Raw genomic sequence first — 17,528 nt, forward strand, 5'->3', positions numbered from 1 at the left:
AAAGATACTTTGTATTTAGTAGTTTTATGTAAGGCTTACATTAGAAACATTTTGTTAATGGCAACTTTTGTCAAAGTAGGCGAAAATAGGGAGCCCAGGCAAAGATACGAAACTCTACGGTATATATAAATCTGAACGCCTTCTTTCCGTATAGACATATTTTCCGATAGATTTATTTTCTTATACACAAATATCTGAACGCCTTCTTTCCCTGTATTTTTGTTGTTTAACGAAAAATTTCATGGTCATTCATTTTACTAGGGGCAAAACTTCTTATTTGCTTGGACCCTGTTTGCAATCTTGTGTGGAATATTTTGTGTATCATGGTTAGTTATCTTTAAAGGAATTTTACCAATCAGTAATCAAATCAAACGAGTGAAACGTTGTACTTAGTTAGGCACTTGACAGAAGTACGCCTATTAATCCTCTATACAGTTTATACGTGTAGATAACTTTCTGTCTATTTAGTTTATTACATGTTTGTCTTTGACTTTGTAATTGTCATTTATTGTTACTTCATTATCTTCGCCTTGAATTTAATTTTGTAAGTACGAACAAATTGTGAAAATGGAGCCTGCTGGCCCCAGTGAAGTAAATGTTCAGTTGAAGTTTATTGAGAGTAGTCACGGCGGCGAAATTTTGATTCGTGGTGGCTATAGATACCATCATAAAAGGTGTAACAAAAGTGGTACATCGGTCTGGACGTGTGCTAGAAGTATTTGTAAAGGTTCGGTGGTATTGGACGGCAATCATTCAAAAATAATAAGAGAAACCTACCATAGTTGTGTTCCCGACTTCGAAAGTATCGACATTGAACAAAGTCTCATAGATTTAAAAAAAAAAGTTTCCACTGATTACCGACCAATACCACAAATTTGGAAAGAAGAAATGGCAAAGTATATGTCCGAGCCCTACGCTGACAAATTACCATCTTTTTATCAAAATAGAGACTGTCTTTACAAACACCGGCGTGCCCAATGGGCCAAAGTTAATGTACAATCTTGTGACGACGTACAGCTACCAGAAGAGTTAGCCAAAGACTTTTTATGCACAAATAAAGGCGGCATACTGATTTTTATAACACCTGACTCCCAAAACAATTTAAAAAATATAGAAAATTTCTTCATGGATGGGACGTTCAAAATTACCCCGAAACCCTATGTTCAATTATACACAGTTCACGGAGACATCGGGAGCGACTTGGAGTTCACAAAAATGGTACCATTTTTTTTCGTATTACTGCCTAACAAAAAGCAGCGAACCTATGAAATGATGTTTCAATCAATTAAAGAACTTGTGCCTAACTTCAATCCAAAAAATGTTAAAGTGCACTTCGAATTAGCTGCCAAGAATGCCCTGCAAATTGTATTTCCTTCAACGAAAATAACTGGTTGCTATTTTCATTTCTCCAAGGCAGTATGGACAAATGCAGGCGAATTCGGTATTTGCAACAGTCGGGACGGCTGCATTTACGTCAGAAAATGTGTTCAGTTAGCTCACCTACCTAATTCGAAAATTATGGAAGGTTGGTTCGGTTTACAGGCGAAAGCACCGGCCATCAACAATATTGGAACTTTTAATGAATATTTAGAGGGTCAGTGGTTCACGTTTAAAAATATAGATTTACTGTCATGCTACAACCACCGCCACCGCACGACTAATGTCGTCGAAGGGTGGCATAGTAAACTAAACAAAACGATAAGAAATGATTTAAATTTATTACATTTCATATGGACACTTAAAGAAGAAGCAATTTCGCAAGACTTTAAATTTAGTCAACACGAATTAAACCATGACGTGTATCGCAAGAGGGCTCGAAAATATATCGAAATTGACAAGAAAATTCAAAGAATTGTTAATGCTATGTTAGTTGGTGACATAACCTTAGATAGGTGCATAGATAAGTTGTCATACTTAAAATACTGACTTTCCTTAAGTTTAAACATTAATTACAAGCAGCTTATTTTTCAAACTTGTCCGGTCACATTGCCGCGGTGCCGTGTGTCTAGATTAAGCTTTTTTTGTTGACAATAAGTATCATTTAAGTTAAGTTTAATAATATTGTGTGAGATATGCGTGAAATGCTTCTCTCTATTGTTTATCTATTTTATACACTGTGCCCGTTAATAACCCGAAAGATTCTAACCACTTATTATCGTTAGACTAGGCGCCACAGTGGTAAAATCGTCTTTGTACGGGCATATTTCATTGAGTTACAATAATTTTTATGTTTTTTTTTAATTGGCATTAACTCCGGAACTCAGGCGAATTTGACCTAAAGTCATATAATGTTTTTTCCTTTCTTTTGACCTCAGGAATGCTTGTTATGAATCTTTCGGGTTATTGACGGGCACGGTGTATATGATGTTTAATTCAAAATTGGATTTAGAATAAATGCTTAAAAAATATCGCCGTCGATTTTTACTAACTTTTTACAGGATTATCATGTATGTATTACAAAGTTCAGAGAACTTCAAACAATGTATTACCGAAGTGTAAGCATTTTTTTTTATGTAGGTACAAAAAAACCTAACTTAGTAGATTAATAAAATAACCTAATCAGGGGCCTTATTCTACTTTGGTTTTACACCTATTGTACAGACGACCACAGAGCTGAGTGACCATTGAAGACAAACTGTCAAAAACTGTCTCTGTCCCGCACGTGACATTAATATGTAAAATCTATATTCATCTCTTTTTACAGTTTCTCAGTTCCGTCTTTAATGGTCATATAGGAGTGTGGCCGTGTGTACAGTCGAGTTTAATAGACAATAAAGATGTTAAAATAGACAAGGCACTAAAGTGTACTGTAGAGTGGGGGGGGATCGTCCTACCGTCAACCTACTAACTTAGCTCCACTTTCACATCTGACATTCATGTTTTTAATATATGGGGGATATTCTATTATTTAAACATTTAACGTGCCAGCACACGATTAAAACCTAAAAAGTACACATTTATGAACTTGACTGTACCTAATCTTATTCTTTATACCTAACTCTAATGCCTGTGCCTTTACTATAAAAGTCAATAAAATCCGTCACAACATCGGTAAAACTCTGATTTGATTTCAATCGGAATACGACGGCACCCGAAGTGTCAATCAATTATTGTTTTAAATGAGTGACATTTTCATATCCATTAATATGGAATTTTATTATTCAGTGTCAAATGTCAAACCGTTTCGTTTCGTTCGTTTGTCGGGTACTAGGGCCGTTTCTCGAAAAGTTGTAACTAGTACCTTGTGAAAGTCCCTTTCAAACAATATGAATAGAATAGAGACTACCGCAAGTAATATTAGGTACCTAATACTTACTAACAAGCTTTCTAGAAACAGGGCCTTTGGACGCTGACTGAAACAGCACGCTAAATACGAACTTTTTCGATAAAACACGATGGAAAGTAATTATGCACTACATCTGTATCAACTTTTATGTTGTAGTGTAAGTAGGTAGTAACGTAAACGGGCAAAATTGCGAACATGCGAATACATATTATATAATTTTCTATCAAGAATCATATCTATTTTAAAATTTCTGATCAGGAAAAAAGACAGCCGGGAATTTGTCCCCTAGTAAAATTAAGGACTATAAAATATTGCATTATGTTAAAAAAATACAGGGAAAGAAGGCGTTCAGATATTTGTGTATAAGAAAATAAATCTATCGGAAAATATGTCTATACGGAAAGAAGGCGTTCAGATTTATATATACAAGAAAAAAAATATACCAGGAAATATATCGATTGGGAAAAAAGGCGTGCGGAAATTTTTATACAGGGAAAAAAGACGATCGGAATTTATTATACAAGAAAAAAAAAATATCGGAAAATACATCTAACAAATCCCTTGATAAAATGAATGACGGATTGAACGTCATTATTACGGCAGTAATGCGGCGGCGAATGTCGATATGAAATTGACAGATTCACAGGCGGTATCAACGCCACTATTTACTTTGAAGACTAAGTTGACATTCATACTGAATCAAATAAAATATCACAAATCTCCTAAGTGTATCAAACACATCGTAATCACACATTCCCACTTCACATTCCACAAAATTCTCAAAACTCGAAAGCAAAGAACCCCCAGCACTGCGACTGCTTTTGACAACCCTCCCCGTTACCGAGGTAACCTCGTTACTGCAGACTTTATTGTTTTATTCAATGTAAAACGCTTCGCTACTACACGCTACATGTATACACACGTAATAAAAGCCGCAATGTATTACATGCGACGTACGAGTCTCGGCGGTCTTACTTAATAATGGAGACTCCACGGACGCAGTCTCTGTGATGCTTTTTAGGGTTAGACTCTGTTAAATTGCTGCTGGGAATTTAGAGACATTTTAAAGAGGAATCGCCTTTGAAACAAAATCTTCATTTAGAGAGATCGTAAATAGTTCTAGCAACCCGCAACGTTACATATGAGTCAAATTCATAACATGATCTGAATGGAACTTAATTGCAAATGGTTCCGAGAAATATACTACATTCGAAAGACATTTATTTTGAACAACAACAAGGTAAACATACTGTTGAGGTGGAATTTTATTTAGAAATTACGAGAGTTATAAGGATAGGTATCTTTTTTTTTTCAAAACCCATTGAATTCCCTGTTCAATTGCCTGTTTAGGCTGCGTTTCCAACATTTATGTGCGAGAATTTGTAGCGAGGGATTTTGTTAATGGGAATTTGTTAAGAACCAATAGAATCACTTTATTGGTTTTATTCAGGTGTGTCTTTTACTGTATTTTTTGTAGTTCTAAGCCAAAGTATGTTTTTAAATTGAATTTGCCGTAAGATTTCACCGACTTGGAAATTATAATGCATGTGAGTCCCATTTGGCGTAGCTTGGAATGAAAATTGAGCCTGATCAATTTCTTAATTAAAAAAAAAACCTACGGAACCTTAAAATCGAGTCAGCCCAGTGTCGCACACTCCGCTCGGCTCCGGGACCGAACGGAAAACGCTGCTTCCTTCCTTATTTGTCTAAAACTGACATGGCGGGTATAGGAGTAACTTTATTTAGTTTGGTTTTCTATTTTGCTTTTGGTATATCGTGTAATTGAAAAAGGGTCACTGCATTTCAGCACTGGATTGGGTTCTCTTCACGATTGAAGTGAGGTTTTTGGTAGGGTTTAAGGAAAGGAACGCTTTATAGTTTTATATTATACGAAACGTTGTATTAGACAGTATATTATATTATCGTAAACATAAAAGCCTAATCACTACATAGTATAAAACAAAGTCGCTTCCCGCTGTCTGTCTATCCCTATATGCTATATGCTTAGATCTATAAAACTACGCAACGGATTGTGATGCGGTTTTTTAAATAGATAGAGTGATTCAAGAGGAAGGTTTATGTATAATTTGTTTACCCGTGTGAAGCCGGGGCGGGTCGCTAGTAGTTAATAAATGTAAATACTCTTATAGACTGCACAAAATAACGTTTATATATAGAGTCCATGCAGTTTAAGCTAACTTTACACATACGTACGCAAAATTTCAGCTCAGTCGTATATCGGAAAGGGGATCAAATTTAGCTCCCAAGATTTGATTTTGTTAGTGTAAGTAACATATACATACCAACAGGGCAAGTTAAATAATAGCTTGTAAAACCGACATCCGTCCGCTGTGATTTGAAATAACTTCCAGTTATCAACTTTTCAAACCCATTACGAGTATATTCAAATAACCGTTAGCAAATTCAACAGTCGAACGTTTCAATATGTTGCGCGGACAGCGGTGGCGTAATGCATATTTAATATTTTCGTGCAAGTGCACTACAAGTGCAAGTTTTGCGGGAAACGGCCTTTAGAAAGTCAAGATGCACGTTCATCTAAAAATATGTATTTTTTAGAATAAGTATGTTGCGTAAAAAGGGGGTTTATTTATTCAGTAACAACGGAAAAATAAAACAAAATATAACTTAATAAGTACAAAATCATAAAGTAAAAAAAATACCCAGATTACCGTATCGTAAAAAATATTTTTAAAATGATAATTATACTTAATAATAATAATAATACGAGTGTGGGATGCATCGTGATGTGGTGGCAGTTGACAGGAACCTCACGCCGCTCTCCTTGGCAAACGAGAACTGGCGCAAACCTGTGGTACTAAGTACTGCGGATCGCAAGGCGGCATGGGAGAGTAAGGTGCTACACCACGGGCGGTTCTACAAGGCCCTCACGGGACCCGATGTGGATCTGCTCGCGTCGGTGAACTGGTTACGATTCGGGGACCTCTTCGGAGAAACCGAGGGTTTTGCCTGTGCAATTGCGGACGAAGTAATGATGACGAACAACTATCGGAAATATATCCTGAGGGACGGTACGGTCGACATTTGTCGGGCATGCCGCCGTCCCGGAGAGTCACTCAGGCATATCATTTCCGGTTGCTCTCATCTTGCTAACGGAGAGTACTTGCACAGACATAATCTCGTAGCCAGGATTATTCATCAGCAGCTTGCTCTTCTATACGGCCTTGTGGTCCGCGAAGTACCGTACTACAAGTATTCACCTGCGCCAGTTCTCGAGAATGGTCGTGCCACGCTCTATTGGGATCGTTCTATCATCAGTATCATCACTGACAGGACTATTGTAGCCAATAAGCCTGATATTGTGATAATAGATCGAGTGCAACGCCGGGCCGTACTCGTTGACATCACCATCCCCCATGATGAGAATCTCGTGAAAGCCGAGAAGGACAAGTCCAGTAAGTACCTAGACTTGGCTCACGAGATAACCGCCATGTGGGATGTTGATTCGACGATCATTGTCCCGATAGTTGTTTCAGCGAACGCTCTAATAGCGAAGAGTCTCGACCAACATCTTGAGAGACTCTCGCTAGGTGGTTGGATCAAGGGCCAGATGCAGAAGGCGGTGATCTTGGACACGGCGCGGATAGTCCGCCAGTTCCTCTCTCTGCGGCCCTGACCACCGGCAGCTTGGGCCTTGCTCCGCTGCCGGCGGCACCCTAGGTTAGGTTTTTTTATAATGTGTTTATATGTATTTTTTATTGTTTTGTTACTGTTTTTATATTTTACTTTTATATTCATATTGTAAAAAACCCTAACTTAGAGAAGATAAATAAATAAAGGATAATAAAAATTCACTATAACTATTTGTTTATTTATTACCTTAGGTACCTATATAAATATATCTACGTAAACCATTTATTGATGATCATCATTTTAAGGTACCTATGTGTTGCCTGTTTGTTGTACTTTTATGACACGACTAAAAAAATAACATAAAATCATTGACTGCCTAAGGCAGGAATATACAGGTATTATTCCTATTTTTAGTGAAAATGACGGGTATCTAAATTTTAAAATAAGTAGGTACCTACGAATTTTTCCAACCCAGCAATTCTTCCGCACCCGAAGACAAAAGAAGCCTTTTTATCCAAATTATATGAACACGTGTTAAACTTATCCAATTCATTTTCCACAAGCGGCGCGTCCAAAAACAAATTACAAGCAGACTTTTCAATAGTCGCATTCGCCGTCCCTACCCGGCCCGGTACCCACTTCAAAATCTGCCAAAATGCTTTATTGCTCCGCGCAACTTGTGCCGGCTCGTAGACTTCCTCCCATAGATACTGCATTATGAACATACCCTTGGGTTTTGGGTGCGGCAATGATTTCGTGTAGAGTCTGTGCAGAAAGAGAAGAGTCGTGGAATGTATGGGGCCCAATACATTCCACGACTCTTCTCTTTCCGCACAGACTCTATTTATAACTTGTTTCTTGTAAAATAGTTGCATCCTATTTACCTACACTGTAAGTGGTATTCAATAAGTTTTCAAATCTCATCTTAATCTGTAATTAATATATACAATTTTTATACGACCTGCGCGCAGCAATAATCGCGAGAGATCTTTCTATCAATATCAAATCATATTGGAATTTTAAAATCGACTCCTCCATTTTATACTACTATTTATATAACTTAAAACTTGTCACTTTAAATTCATGATGGCTTGTAACATTTAATCATAATGAAAGAGAAAGCGGTCTCTAATAAAAAAAATATGTGACCCAGACGTAAAAGCTAACTAAAATGAGGAGCTGCGCTCAAACTATATTAGTATGAGAATTGAGAACGTAATTAAGTGATGACCGCAAACTGTCTTGTTCCATCTACTGGATAGTAATCACTGTGCCGTCAGAGATAAAACTTTACAGGCATAATGAATCTTAATCTCGCCGTCAATTCGCGAAATTGTTCAAGTGTTCCGTTTAAAAACTCCAACTTATCTCGTTTGGTTTCAAATTAATTTTCTAATTGTCGTTGCGTAATTCGGTTAGGTACCTGGCTGTCTTTTGTTTTTGTTTCCTTTTGATACAATTAGGATTGGGTTTAAATGGTTCGAGAGGTTAGATTGATTTTCTTTATTAAGGTTTGAAATTAATTAAATCTATTTAATTATTTTCTTATTTCCTTTATTTTGCAGTTTGCTTAGTACACTAAATATTCGTTTTTGTATGTATGCAGGTGTTAGGAGATTGAGATAAATTATTTTATAACTAAGCTGGCATATGAAGTTTTTATTACAGGTAAGTTCTTAGTTTATACTTTATTCTTCCATTATGGCATTTTATAATACTACTGGCTTAAAAACAAAACCTGTGTTCAAAGAGAAACATCTGTTTATTTTAGTAAAAATAACAAATATTAATTTATGAAAGTATTGTCTGTATCCCATAACTCTGATCTCATTAGCTACAAAACATTTTCTTCGGATTTCAATCTCACCAAAATCTGTCCTCAAAAATTCAGTAAAACTATGACTATAGGGGCCCACAGATTACCAGTTCGCCGCACGATATCAGCCTGTCAGTTAAACGCAAAAGGTGGCAGTTCCAAACAACTGACAGGCTGATATCGTCTGGTGAACTGGTAATCTGTAAGCCCTTTTAGAACTATTACTTTTTAAAACTACTGTCCCGTTAGGTACTGCTCCCATTTTAATTTTTTACAAGCAGAAACGTCTGCGACCGATGCTATTAAGCATATAATAAATTTAAAAATGGAAAAATTACTGTCTTGGTTGAGACTTGAACTCACGGCCTCTGGATCGATATTCCAGCGCTCTGCCATCTGAGCAACCAAGACCTCATCCATAGCCAGCAAATCTTTCCACCATATTATGGGTCTAGGGGACCCTAGCCCAAACACCCAAACACCCAAGACGGTAATTTTTCCATTTTTAATACTGCTCCCATTTGTTACCGAAAGACTGATTCAAATCCAACTCAAAACACTAATCAACTCCAACAATTAACAAAGACACATGAATGAAACGGCCAAAGTATTTCGCTAACATTCATCTCCGAGCCAGATGTCTGAACTTTTAATCCTTAAACCCCATAGATACCAGGCCTTGAGGAAATGAAGTTTAATAGTGATGGAAGAGTCCTTGGAGAAAATTTTAAGACTCGAATCTTTGAAGTAATCTTTATAACTCGAATCTTTAAGCCTCGAGTATAAATAACTAAATAAAATAAATACGCCTTTTTATTCCGTACCTAACCACTTATACAAACTATTCTTAAACTAATCGAATAAAGTGTTAGGACCCCTTCCGGCTATAGGCTTCCTCCTCCTCCAAGCCTCGAGTGCTTAAAGTTATCTTTATAACTCGAATCTTTGGTGTAATCTTTAAGGCTCGAGTATCTGGAGTAATCTATAAGACTCAAGCCTTTGGAGTAGGTAATCTTTAAGACTCGAGTAAATACTCGTACTCGTAAATACCACCACTAATAAATTAACTTATTGTCCTATGTGTAATATCCTCCCTGACCGAATTTTAAGTCATATTGTTGCATTTTTTTAATGCTTTTTTCTGCTCTATAAGATGAAACTAAGTAAGCCCACGACCACCTATCACATACGAAAAATTAATTTAAATTGTTGTGGAACAGCAGAGTCTTTAAACCGAGTCAATATTACCAAATATAGACTTAAAGACTCGTATTGTAACCATCACTAGTTTTAAGGCAGTTCATTTATAACTGGACGGGGACTTAAATCCTGTAAAGGAGGAAGCCTGTGCTCCGGGTCGTCGGAGGTAATATTAAAGGTTGCTTAAATTTAAGTCTAGGTGTTTTCAATTCTTTGATAGTGCCTAAAGGAAACCTGTTATGTACTGAGCATTATTAGTTGGAATGGCTCTTTTAATTTAAGCTCTAATAACTGAGATGGATTAACTAATATAATGGAATGTGTTTAAATGGAATGCTACGGTAAATATCACAAATTAAATGTATTAATAAAAACTAAATTAGCAAATTAGCCTCATATACTTTACGCAGTTACCGCTAAAGCTGCTTCAACGATAAGCCGTGGTGTTAGCTAGATCATTGAATAAGGTCCTTATTGCTTTATGAAGTAACTAGCGACCCGGCGGCTTCGCACGGATTAACAATTATACATAAACCGTCCTCTTGAATCACTCTATCTATTAAAAAAACCGCATCAAAATCCGTTGCGTAGTTTTAAAGATCTAAGCATACATACAGACAGATAGACAGGGAAGCGACTTTGTTTTATACTTAGTAGTGAAGATACAATATCTGATTTAAACATTTACAATTTTTACACATTATTATTTAAGAAAATGAGACGGGAGAGTTGTCTGAGACCACGGGAACAATGTAATCCTCGAAACCTCAAAGGTAATTTTAAACCTTAATTATACGCGATTAAGTCCCGTTTTCGTAAATAATAAGGTTCAATAAAATTAATCTGAATGACTTTTCGTCTATCTCTGACCTAAAACAATCTAGAGTCTGTGCAGAAAGATAAGAGTTGTGGAATATGTATTGGGCATTTGGGGTATGTTTCTTTATAAAAAATCCGGTATCGTCTTGGGTCGTCCCATTCGTTTTTCGTCAAGTTCTTAAATTAGTCCTATTCTGCTTTCGTCACACATTCTACATTGAAAGCCACCGACGATTGTGACGAATGTAGAATGGGTGACGAAAGCAGAATAGGACTAATTTAAGAACTTGACGAAAAACGAATGGGACGACCCAAGACGATACCAAAAATCCAGTATTTAATAAAGCCACTGCGGCCCTTAAAACAAATGCAAAACGAAAACTACACGGCAGACATTAAAAAGCAGCCGAAGCTCGCAATAAGTCGGGCATTTCTCACCTCTTGTCCGATCCGCACCAAAGTGGGAATAAACAAGGCAACTTTTGCCATTCCGCATTGTGAAGATGGAAACTGCTTTTATACAGAGCCGTGTTCAAATTAAAGTTGCCAGATTACAGAAATGTAGTGTCGAGTTGAACATTGCATCTTGAAGACGGAATTTCGGCGTCGACGGAATAAAATTACCGAAGTTATTAAAGTGGAAGTGGGTTGAATGTGTGATTACTGTTTACATGGAATACGTGTTGGTTGGATGTTGTTTTGCATTTATAATGTAATGTTTTGAAAATCAAAAGTTATGCAGAGTTACTAAATTATGTATAGACGTAGCCTAAGTACGTTTTTTCACACATATTTCTATATTTATTGTTACTACTATTGTAACGTACATATATATTAGGCATATAAACCCCAAAGTAAAATCAATTATTATAGTTCTTACTAAGCAATACTCAGGCAAATTTTAATATTCACTAATAGTTGGCGTATTTTATTGCTTAAATTTTTACAAATACTGAAAATTGATTAAGGTTTGTTAAAGTTATTTTGAATAATAATTGGCTAGATTGACGGATCGCAAACTTGTTATTGTTAGGTATTGTTTTGACAGGCTTCGAGAACAATCGGCGTCTGCTCAGATTACACTCATTTCGGAGGGAGGTACACTTTAGATAATGGATATTTTCATGTTCTTTATTTGGTTATAATTATATTTCTCAGGATTTAAATAAATAATTTTGTTGTATGTAAATATAATGTAATGTAAATATAAATTCCCATCTTTAAACTAGCGACAGTCTCGTCTTCACAACATTGATTACGATTTAGTTATCAGTTTTTTTAGTTACACGTTATTGTAATATTTGTTTCTCGTATTGATTTCAAAAGTTTTATGACTCTTAAAATAAACAGTATCTAAAGTTAAACAAATACACACCAGCCGAATGATTTTTTGATAAAGTCGTTCAAAATAAAATCCTGCCAGCCTATTATGGATAGCTTTATCCATCTTTATCCACGTGATAAAATAACTGTCACTGTTTAACACCGTGGGAAAGAAAGTGACGGACACCGTTTTATCACGCTGTCACGTAGACAAGAACGACCATCATATCCGTACTGAACAGGAATTGCCGGGTATTGTCGATTGTTATACCTAAAATAATTAAAGCTAGCATGTCCAAATAGGTAATAGCGTGTTTTTTAAATTTAGTTTAGATTATTTTAAATCAGACCGTGTACTACAGTCAGACGAAATATGAACTAAATAAGCGAAAACCCAAGTAATTTTTGCCTACAAAATATATCTTGGTTTGGCTTGGGGAACAGTAATTCAAAAACGGAGAATAACGTAAGACAACAGATCACTACAACCGTGTGTGCATCACACTGATTGGCACCGCCTATAGGTAGTACAGGCGTAGCCGGGCCAAGCTAAGTTCAACCTTATGCCAACATAACAAGGACTGATTTAATTTAGCTCAAATTGTACCCGCTTTAAGTTTTATATAAAGTCAATTAACGATTGATTGGCATTTTTGTTTTGCTTAATTTTTCTAAAAAATAACAATTTTTTACCAGATTTCTGGTTCCAAATAAAATTAATGTAAGTACCTATGTACAATCTAAAAAAATTAACAGTCGCAATCAGATATAACGAAGCGGCCAAGGTGAATACAAACATCTGAACAAAGCCTCTATTATCAAGACGTTAAAGTGGACGTTCAAATATTTACAAGCACCTTGGGCACTCCGATATATCTGATGGCGACTGTAACGATCCTCTTGTAGAGATTGGCAACGTAACCTCATAAGATTTTTACATGCAACTACCAAAAAAATGGCTTCCAATTATAAACAATGCGTCTGCATGGACGCTTCTTGCATAACCATTATCAGTTTGTCACGTGCTCGACAAGGTTACGTTCCCCTTATCATTTATATACCTGATTTCGCTGTTCATGAACTGAGTCACGTAGACACGCTGCAAACAACTACCAACACGTCAGTTCATAAAACTGTCATCCGCACATCAACTATAGCATCAACAGTTTGGGTGTAGTGTAGATCCTTGGGAGTCCGAAGGTGACTGGCGCGCGGCAGACGCGTCAGCAACAGGCGGTTTAAGAGGTGGAGCCAGCAAGCGCATGCGTGGTACGAAACCTCGTTGCCATGGCAACCTCCCTCCGAATGTTTGTGATTTCGTAATACACCCATATTCTGAAAGAAACTTCCGTGATTGACGAGTAACGCTCTATAATTGTGTTTGGGTGTTTCATAAAGTAACTAGTAAGGCTTTTAGTTGATATACGCTTCAAGTTTCCTCGCTTTTGAAAGTTAAAGTAAGACTTCGGAGCTCGACAAAGACGTAATCAATGTTTGGGGAAAACATAAAACCGTGCGTTTACAATACGTTTTGTACATAAAACTTTACCTTAGTCTGATATTTGCACATTTATTCTATTTGGTAGACAATTGTGGTGTACCACCTCTATAATATCAATTGTGAATTAAACGTTATAATTATGTGGCATAAGGACTATTACGGGCCCTTCTCAATGGAAAGCCACATAGAAGTTCGTTGTGCTTGATGATGATGACGTTATTTAAATTATTAAAATACAAATAAATTTGTTTAAAAAAATATTGCTCACACGGATGACTTGTAATAAATTAAATAAGTAGGTAGTGAAAATAAAAACAACATAATACTTAAATGACATAAAAAACAATAGGTACCTATTTCAGAAATGTTGTTAATAAGTTTAATCAATATAAACTGGATATTTCAAAACCACTTTTGATAAAAATATTAGTAAATAAGGTAAATAAATAAGGGTAAGGTACCTTATAAGAAAAAAAAACTTATTTTGAATCGTTAATAGTTTCCTAAATAATCAACATACTTACCTATAGAATGCTCCCAAAAATTTCAGATCGCTATTTTGACAAGCGGTGCACTCAAATTATCCCGGATTTCGTTGGCGAAAATCGTTTTTGCATTTCAATCTCTTTGTAGAATTATCTGTTGCAACAGTCCATAATCCGTAATAGCATCACTTAATTTAATTGGAATAACAATCCTAATAGATTTGTCGTTTGCGTCTGTCGTAACACATAAACCTGCTGCTGTAACATAAGTAAATATGAATTTTTCACAGTACCTTGTTAGAGGTGCCTAGCGACATCTAGTGAAAAAGAAACTAAATTAACGATGACAATAGAATTTCTCCTTTTGCGAATGCAAATCGAAAACGATTTAAGGTTCAAATTAGATTGCACTTTCTTGAAATGTGACTTGTCTTCGAATGAATCACAAAGCTGGATGAATTTGCATATAATTAGGATTTTTTGGGAAAACCATGTAGACTGGTGCGGATTGGAAAAGGGTTAACAATCATCCCTAGTAATATTATAAATGCGAAAGTTAAATTATGTCTGTCTGTTCCACTGATGAAACTATCCAGATAGTTTGAGGCCCGGGGAAGCACATTATGATAGTTTTTATCAATCATCGTCATGACTCATGATCATTCTATAGCAGACGAAGTCACAGGCCGAAGCTAGTTGGTTTACTTACAATTAATCCTTAAATAAGCCCACACAAGCTCATCAAACTTAACCCGGAAATTTTAACTTTTATTACTCTCATAAGCTAAAATTAAGACCTAATTTTTTTCTTTAGTGAGGTATAAATGAAGAGTACTATTCTCAAACCTAACCTCATTCATAACGAGGTGCTCACAAAGTAAGCTTATAAACATAATATTTTAATTCATCATAAACGTAAATAAAAATGCACGTCCGTAACATATACTGAGGGCAAAAGAGACATATCCCTATCCCCAACTCGTTTCAACTTCCAGCGCTCTGAAACTCGCATCAGCTTCGACCCCGTTTAGAAAAGTGAACTTTATAGTCCACGGGCCAAGGTTGCTTCTGTATTGTTCATTTAAGTACGATACGAGGTTGGGGAAGTAATGGAAATTTACTGGAGTTTGTCGTAAAAACTTGCAGCGTAAAACATGTTCATTAAGACTTCGGTAAGTGACATACTCGACGAGGTATGTAGGTGCTATACAGCGCCGCAGACTGGTAGAAAAGCAACCTCATAGTCTGGAATTACATTGCCTAGTAACGGCAATATGTAAGCAAATTTACAATATTACGTAAGGGACTAGCCAAGATGCCAATTGTTTACGCCATGTCCTTCATCACTCTTTCATATAAGTGTGATAGAGAGATATTAGCGTTTCGTTGGCTGCGGCGCAAACGATTGATATCTTGGCTAGGCACTCTGAAATCGATTTTTAGAGGACAAAAGCACCACTTACGCTACTGCAACGATTACCAAGGCATCTTGCTTACTTGTATGTTGCTACAGTAGGAAGAGCTTCTAGTTTAGTAAATATTAGCCATTTTCAAAACTACCCCTCTTTCGCTGTTTAGGATAACTACCCTAATGCACCTTAATATGGACACTTTTATGTTTTGGCTGCGATGGAGTCACGTCCCTGCATTTTTAAAGGAAAAAAATGGAACCCTTATAGTTCAGGATCACTCGTGCGTCTGCCTGTCTGTCTGTCCTACCATCTCGACCTTTATCTCGGAAACTACCTACTGGGTCTAAAATTTTGAAAAACACAAAATAGTTCTTTACCTATAGATGACAGGAAAACCTATTAGAAATTTGCAGTCAAGCGTGAGTCGGACTTAATATACGGAACCCTTGGAACGCGTGTCCGACTCGCATTTGGCCGTTTTGCCGAAGCTGTTTTTTCGGCTGTGTGATGGTTAATGTTAAACTGCGCTTCACCGCGAAAGTTATATCGCGGCCATCAAACGGCGGGCATGGCGTAATGAACATTCCCGGTTAAAATAGTTGGCGTCATTCTAAACGCCTTGAATTGCGGCACAAAAATGTTAACGAAACTTTTTTTACGATATAGACATCTTCCTCTTCCAAATTTTATAATTGCTCATTTACTTTTCGGGCCATTCGACTATGGAACTCTCTCCCTGTTGAGTTAAGACGTTCTCAATCTATTACCTCCTTCAAATCAAAGCTTAAGGAATACTATCTTTCCCTACCTTAGTTTTATTTTTATAATAATTGACACTGTTGTTTCTTTATTTAATATATAGTTTTTATGTATGTATGTATGTCTAGATGTATGTTTATAGTTATACGTATTTAAGTATGTTTATCTTTATTAATATTTTGTGTTGTTTGGTTATAGTCAATTCGACTTTTCATATTTTTTCTTTGCGCCACCTACCGTATATTCTGATTCTTTTGTCTCCGATACCCAAAGGTTGTCTGGAAGAGATCGCTCTTAAGCGATAAGACCGCCTGTTGTTACCTCTATTGTCTTTGTTTATAGTTATTGTACATTTATTGTAAACTACGTGTATGTGAGGTGTGCAATAAAGAGTTTTGTATTGTATTGTATAGGAGACCAACAAGCAGACAATGTGCCTAATGACAAGACTGCAAAATGTATATCGTGGTTTGCTGATTAATATAAGTATCCATAAATCTAGGTACATACTTCTCAGAAGGATATTACCTATGTTATGACTTATGACTCATAACTTATGAGTTTAGTGAGACAATATTTTTCATTATTTCACATCAAATGCGGATGTTTTTTATTTTTCATTTAGGTAGTGAAATTGATATTCAATATATAAATAATTTTAAATAACTAAACTATAATAATTAAAACCTAAATTTAAAATAAATAATTACTAATTTTAAAATAAAACACTAAAGACTATCCCGCCCACAATCTCTCTGCTTCGCCGTAAGGTTTACTGGTATAGAATGCTTTTGGCATTAAGTTCGCCTTTTGTACGATAAGTTTTTCTTTTGTGCAATAAAGTTTAAATAAATAAGTAAATATCCGCCTGATGTCAATTGAAGTATAAATAAAACTGTACCATAGTATAAAACGGACGGGTCGCTGCATGCATTAAGGAGATAAAAGTATGAACACTATGAACCCGCGGATTATCCACTTATGCGTCGCTTACGAGTACCAGGCGTCCGAGTCATGTGCGTTGGCGATTTTTAGGGTTCCGTAGCCAAATGGCAAAAAACGGAACCCTTATGGATTCGTCATGTCTGTCTGTCTGTCCGTCCGTCCGTATGTCACAGCCACTTTTTTCCGAAACTATAAGAACTATACTTGGTAAGTAGATGTAATCTGTGAAACTTGGTAAGTAGATGTAATCTGTGAACCGCATTAAGATTTTCACACAAAAATAGAAAAAAAAAAACAATAAATTTTGGGGGTTCCCTATACTTAGAACTATTTGTGCCACAGCTTATCCACGTTAAATTTGCAATGCTGC

The 17,528-nt window shown here is 36.2% G+C and overlaps 1 protein-coding gene across 9 annotated transcripts in view; it reads right to left on the reverse strand.

Annotated features, from left to right (window-relative positions):
- Window positions 1-17,528, reverse strand: part of LOC134652179 (CUGBP Elav-like family member 4) — an 849,854-nt gene that overhangs the window by 486,285 nt on the left and 346,041 nt on the right. Inside the window, exon 1 of one of the 9 annotated variants that reach the window (XM_063507394.1) lies at window positions 13,118-13,451. The exons of the other annotated variants lie outside the window; for them this stretch is intronic. The gene's annotated coding sequence lies outside the window, so the exon portion shown is untranslated. Of the gene's footprint in view, window positions 1-13,117; window positions 13,452-17,528 lie in introns of those variants that run through there. 9 annotated transcript variants of the gene reach the window in all.

This window comes from Cydia amplana, chromosome 1 (assembly GCF_948474715.1).
Source record: "Cydia amplana chromosome 1, ilCydAmpl1.1, whole genome shotgun sequence".
Taxonomy (NCBI): Eukaryota; Metazoa; Arthropoda; class Insecta; order Lepidoptera; family Tortricidae; genus Cydia; species Cydia amplana.